The sequence below is a fragment of the Hylobates moloch genome, unplaced genomic scaffold, assembly GCF_009828535.3.
Source record: "Hylobates moloch isolate HMO894 unplaced genomic scaffold, HMol_V3 SCAFFOLD_7, whole genome shotgun sequence".
Lineage (NCBI taxonomy): Eukaryota > Metazoa > Chordata > Mammalia > Primates > Hylobatidae > Hylobates > Hylobates moloch.
Genome location: NW_026652282.1, coordinates 102,020,682 through 102,027,321, shown reverse-complemented (window position 1 = coordinate 102,027,321; position 6,640 = coordinate 102,020,682). Strand labels below are relative to the sequence as shown.

General features: G+C 40.6%; 1 pseudogene; it reads left to right on the top strand.

Moving 5' to 3' along the window:
* Window positions 1-4,955: 4,955 nt before the first annotated feature.
* On the top strand, window positions 4,956-5,045 carry LOC116812416 (small nucleolar RNA U3; annotated as a pseudogene).
* Window positions 5,046-6,640: the final 1,595 nt, after the last annotated feature.

Genomic DNA, 6,640 nt, shown 5'->3' with positions numbered 1-6,640 from the left:
ATGTACCCTAAAACCTAAAGTATAATTAAAAAAAAAAAAAAAAGCTATTACTGAGAAAAGAAGATCTCTTAGCTAGAAGTGGTGGGAGGAGTGGTAGACATTGAGAAAGAACAAGTAAGCTTTTTTTTTTCTTTGAGATGGAGTCTTGCTCTGTCACCTAGGCTGGAGTGCAGTGGAGTGATCTTGGCTCACTGCAACCTCCACCTCCCAAGTAGCTGGGATTACAGGCGTGTGCCACCATGCCTGGCTAATTTTTTTTTTTTTTTGTATTTTTAGGAGAAAGGGGGTTTCACCATGTTAGCCAGGCTGTTCATGAACTCCTGACCTCAAGTTATCCACCCACCTTGGCCTCCCAAAGTGCTGGAATTACAGGCATGAGCCACCGTGCCTGGCCCAAGCAAGCTTTTAAGAGACCTTTAGTGGGCAAGATGAGGGACAGCACATAACAAGGATGACTTCCTAGTTTCTGGCTTGTGCAAATGGATGGATGATGGTGCCATTTACTGAGTTACAGAATACTGCAAGAAGACCAAGTTCTTGTTTCGGTTTTGGTTTGGGGGAAAGAAGGAAGAAGGACTAGACCAGTTGGGGGCAAGTCGGTCATCTCTCTCTCTCCAGACATCCCTTCATGTGGCTAGCTAGGGTCTCCTCACAGAATGACAGACTCAGGGTAGACAGACTTGTTACACGGTGCCTCAAGGGTCCAAGAGGGAGTGTCCCAATAAGCCCAGGTGGAAGCTGCACGGCTTCTTATGAACCAGCCTTGTAAATCCCAGAATGTCATTTCTGCTGCATTCTTTTGGTTAAGCAAGTCCCTAAGATCAGCCCAGATTTAAGAAGAGAGGGATTAGGCTACACAGAAAGAGAAAGTGGAAAGGCCATGTGCCTCAACTAATGAACCAATATTGATTATTGTTAACTAAAGTCTATGTTTTATTCAGATTTCTTTAGTTTTTTACCTAATGTTCCTTTTTCTGTTCCAGGATCTCATCCAGGATACTATATCATATTTAGTCATTATGTCTCCTTAGATTCTCTTGGCTATGAAGTTCTTAAACATTCCTTGTTTTTGATGACTTGGACAATTTTAAAAAGTCTGTTGAGGTATTTTGTAGAATTTGGGTTTGTCTGATGCTTGTTTCATAGTTAGGGGTTATGGATTTCTGGAAGGAAGATCAGGAAGGTAAAGTGCCATTATCACATTATATCAAAGGTACATGACCTATCACCGATGATGTTAATCTTGACTGTGAATACAGAAAACTATTTCCAGGATTGTTGCTATAATGGGGAATAGGAAACTTTAATGGTAGTTAATGTGGTATTCCATTTATTCATTCAACAAATATTTATTGAATGCGTACCATGTGCCAGGATCTTGGATACAACAGTGAACAAAAACAGGCAAATCCTTGCCTTCATTGAGCGTACAATCTGGTTGAGAAGAGACACAATAAATAATAATATAATAAATTTTATAGTATGTTAGAAGGTAATGCATACTATGGAAAAATTACATCCCTGAGCAAAAGGGATGGGAGGGCAAATGACATTATTAGTGGAGTGACTAGGGCAATGCCTCATTGAGAAGGTGACATTTGAGCAAAGACTTGAAGGAAGGGAGGGATGTAGTCATTGGAGATCTAGGGTAGAGCCTTCCAGGTAGAAGGAACAGCCAGTGCAAAGACCCTAAGGTATGAACATGGCTAGTGTGTTTGAAAAATAGGAAGAAGGAGGCAGGGCACAGTGCCTTACGCCTGTAATCCCAGTGCTTTGGGAGGCTGAGGCGGGTGGATTACCTGAGGTCAGCAGTTCAGGACCAACCTGGCCAACACGGTGAAACCCCGTCTCTACTAAAAATACAAAAAAATTAGCCAGGCATGGTGGCAGGCGCCTGTAATCCCAGCTACTCGGGAGACTGAGACAGGAGAATTGCTTGAATCCGGGAGGCAGAGGTTGCAGTGAGCCAAGATCGTGCCATTGCACTCCAGCCTGGGCGACAAGAGCGAAACTCTGTCAAAAAAAACAAAAACAAGAAAGAAAGAAAGAGAGAGAGAAAGAAAGAAAGAAAGAAAGAAAGAAAGAAAGAAAGAAAGAAAGAAAGAAAGAAAGAAAAGAAAAATGCCAAGTAGGTTAGTGTGACTAGAGAAGAGTCAGAGAAAGTAGGGGAGAGTAGTAGGAAATGATGTTAAAGAGATAACAGAAATCCAGACAATTAAAGACCTTGTAAGCTATTGTACAGACATTGGTTTTCTTCTAAATGAGATGGGAAACCATTGAAGAGGTTTGAGCAGAGGAGAGACTTTAATTTAACTTTCATTTTTAATAGGAAAATCTGACTCGTGTTGAGAGTAGATTGTGGTAGGAGGCAGAGGTATAACACCAGTTAGGAGGCTGTTGAAATAATCCAGGCAACGGATAATGATGACTTGAACCAGGATGGTAGGTGTGAGAACTGTGAGAAGTGGGTGAATTATTGATATATTTTGAAGAGTAAATAGGATTTTTTGATTATTTGAAGATAGAATGTGAGAGAAAGAGAGGAGTCAAAGAAATACCAAAGAGTTTGGATCTAAGCAAAGGATGCAGTGCCATCCATGTAAAAGGAAGCAACTGTCATCAACTGAAGGCTGTCAGTAATATAAGTTTTCGGATGTGTGTGGGGAGGCAGAATGGGGAGAGACTAGAAGTACTTTTTTTTAAATTTTATTTCAGTAGTTTTTAGGAAACAGGTGGTAGTTTTAGACATGTGCTATGAGATGTCTTTTAGATATTCAAGCAGAGAAGTCAAATAGGTACTTGGATATACAAGTCTAGAGTTTAAGGGAGAAGTCTAGGATGGAGATATAAATGGTGTTTAAAGCCAGGAGACAAGATGAGATTATCAAGAGAGGGAGTGTGGACAGAGAAGAGAATACCAAGAATAGCATTCTGGGAGAGAAGAAGGAATCAGTGAAAGAGTCTCAGAAAGAGCAGCCTTCTGAACAAAGCTGGAGGCATCATAATATGTGACTTCAAATTATATTACAAGGCTATAGTAACCAAAACAGCATGGTATTGTTATAAAAATAGACACATAGGGCCGGGCGCTGTGGCTCACGCTTGTAATCCCAGCACTTTGGGAGGCCGAGGCGGGTGGATCACGAGGTCAGGAGATCAAGACCACAGTGAAACCCCGTCTCTACTAAAAATACAAAAAATTAGCCGGGCGTGGTGGCGGGCGCCTGTAGTCCCAGCTACTCGGAGGCTGAGGCAGGAGAATGGCGTGAACCCGGGAGGCGGAGCTTGCAGTGAGCCGAGATTGCGCCACTGCACTCCAGCCTGGGCGACAGAGCAAGACTCCGTCTCAAAAAAAAAAAAGAAAAAAAAAAAAAAAAAATAGACACATAGACCAATTGAACAGAATAGATAATCCAGAAATAAATCCATGTATTTATAGCCAACTGATTATAGACAAAGGTACCAAGAACATACATTGGAGAAAAGACACTGTCTTCAATAAATGGTGCTGGTGTTGTTACATGGATATATTGGGACACACACATACACACACACACACCACAAATAAACGGTCCTGCAAAAATTGGATATTTATATTCAGAAGAATGAAATCCGACCCCTATCTCTCACCATACACAAAAATCAATTTAAGATGGATTAAAGACTTAAACATAAGATCCGAAACTATAAAACTACTAGAGGAAAATGGGAGGAACACTTCTGGACATTTATCTAGGCAAATATTTTATGGCTAAGACCTCAAAAGCACAGGCAACAAAAACAAACAAAAAGGACAAATGTAACGTAATTAAACAAAAAGCTTTTGCACAGCAAAGGAAACACAAAATAAAAAGGCAACCTATAGAATAAGAAAAACATTTGCAAACTATATATCTGATTAGGGGTTAATATTCAAAATATATAAGGAACTCAACACCATAGTAAAAACAATGACAAAAACAACAACAAAGTAATTCTATTAAAAAAGTGGTCAAAGGGCATGAATAGACATTTCTCCAAAGAAGACACACAAATGGCCAAAAGATATATAAAAAATGCTCAATGTCGCTAATTATCAGGGAAATGCAAATCAAAACCACAATTAGATATCGTCTGACCCCAGTTAGGATGGCTGTTATTAAAAAGCAAACAACGGATGCTGGTGAGGATGCGGAGTAAAGGGAACTCATATGCACTGTTGGTGGGAATGTAAATTAGTACAGCCACTGTGGAACACAGCATGGAGGTTTCTCGAAAAACTAAACATAGAACCACCATATGATCCAGCAATCTCACGACTGAGTATTTATCCAAAAGTAAAGAAATCAGTATAACCAAAAGATACTTGCACCCCCGTGTTTATTGTAGCAGTATTCATAATAGCCAGGATGCAGAATCAACCTAAATGTTCATTAACAGGCAAATGAATAAAGAAAATGTGGTATTTATACACAATGGAATACTATTCAGCCATAAAAATGAAATCCTGTCATTTGCAGCAACATGTCTGGTCATTATGTTAAGTGAAATAAGCCAGGGACAAAATGACAAATATCACGTTTTTACTCAACTGTGGGAACTAAAAAAGCTGATCTCATGGGGGTAGAGAGTAGAATGATAGAAACCAGAGGGGGTGGGAAGTGTATGTGGGTGGGGGGTTGATGAAGAAAGACTGATTAATGGGTACAGTCATACAATTACATAGAAGAAATAAGTTATAATGTTTGATAGCAGAGTAGGGTGACCATAGTTTGCAACAATGCATTGTGCATTTCAAAATAGCAAGAAGAGAGGACTTTAAATGTTCCCAACACATAGAAATGATAAAGACTCGAGGTGATGGACACTCTAAATACCCTGACTTCATTAATACACATTCGATGCATGCAATGAAATACTACATATACCCTATAAATTTATGCAAATATTATGTATCAATTTAAAAGCACATGTGTAAGACTATACTTTCAGGGATCACTTCTATAGTTTGTTACTAGAGAAGTTTCTCTGAACAGGTAAAGATAAAAAGCACATATGTACTGTGTATATAAATGCAGCAAAAATTTCTGGAAGGATATACACACAAATGTACACATAATATACACACAAAATTATTGCCAGTCATTACCTATGGGGAAGAAAGGGAAGAGTTAAGGAGGGGAGGGAGAACGAGGTGGAGTGGGGCAGGACAGGGCAGGACACAGCAGGGACACTTTAAATGTGGTAATTTAGAGAGCACAGTGTTGTGACTACTTGAGTTCAAATCCAGATTCTGGTATTTCATATCTGGGTAATCTTGGGCAAGTTACTTCTTTTTCCTCAGGTTCCTAATTCAAGAAAAGAGAAAATACTAATAGTATCTACTTTATAAGTAATTCTGAGAATTAAATGTGTTAATACCTGAACACATTTGCAACAGTGCCTGGTACATAGTAAGTCCTCAATAAGTGTTAGCTATTATGATTGTCATTATGCTTCTGTGTTGTTTGGATGTTATATAATGTTGGACTATTCATGTACTTCCTTTGAAAAAGCCAAGAGAAAGGGGCCAGTAGAGAGTGAGAGGTTGAAAATAGGAAAGAGGTAATAATAGGTTGAGTATGGCTAGTGAGGAGACCTGTACATGAATGGGCTCTACAATGCACATGGAGGAATTACACCTAGATTGGAAGAGGGATATCTTTCATTTTAACAGTAGAAAAGGATGGCTGCGAATATATTTCTAGTTTGGTAGTAGGAAGTTGGTTTCCATCTGGAGACTTCTATCTTATCTTTAAGAGGTGAGTTCTTTGGGGCAGCTGAGTAGTTGGAGTTTTGAGGAAAATGAAGAAGATCGAGAAGTATCATTTGGGAAAATGAGAGAGTGAGTTGAAAATATGACAGGAATCCCCAGAAATATTGAAGATCCACTTGACGTTGGTGACCACGAATTCAGAGTGGTAACAACCTCTTCATCTATGTGACTTTCTCTTGCAGTGCTTAACACCCCTGGGGGTAGGAGTGAGAAGAAAGGCTGTGAACCAGATGCCAGCATCTTTGATGAATGAGTACAGGACAGCAAAGAGGTGGAGTCAAGGTGTAACCAAATATCATGAAATTCAGAGGAAGAAGGATCAAGGTGTTTTGCCTGAGGGTGGAGGAGGAATGCTTTGAAAGGTGCAGTGTGGTTGGAAGAGGATACCCACCTTACCTCCTCCGTATGCAGTACATGCGGTGTGTTGGTATAGATCACTTTCACTGGAAAGGGCTGTAAAGGAAGCTCCGTCCTCATGGGAAACCTAGGAACGTGGATATTCAGGGATGAGTTTGTGGATGGCAGAAGAGTTTGTTAATCATGGAATAGTGTTCCAGGAGGCACAGCCGAAGCATGTAAGGAGTGAAGGTAGAAGTGGGAGGTCAGGGCCGGGCACGGTGGCTCACACCTGTAATCCCAGCACTTTGGAAGGCCAAGGCAGGCAGATCACCTGAGGTCGGGAGTTCGAGACCAGCCTGACCAACATGGAGAAACCCCGTCTCTACTAAAGTGCAAAATTAGCCGGGCATGGTGGCACATGTCTGTAATCCCAGCTACTTGGGAGGCTGAGGCAGAAGAATTGCTTGAACCTGGGAGGTGGAGGTTGCGGTGAGCTGAGATCCTGCC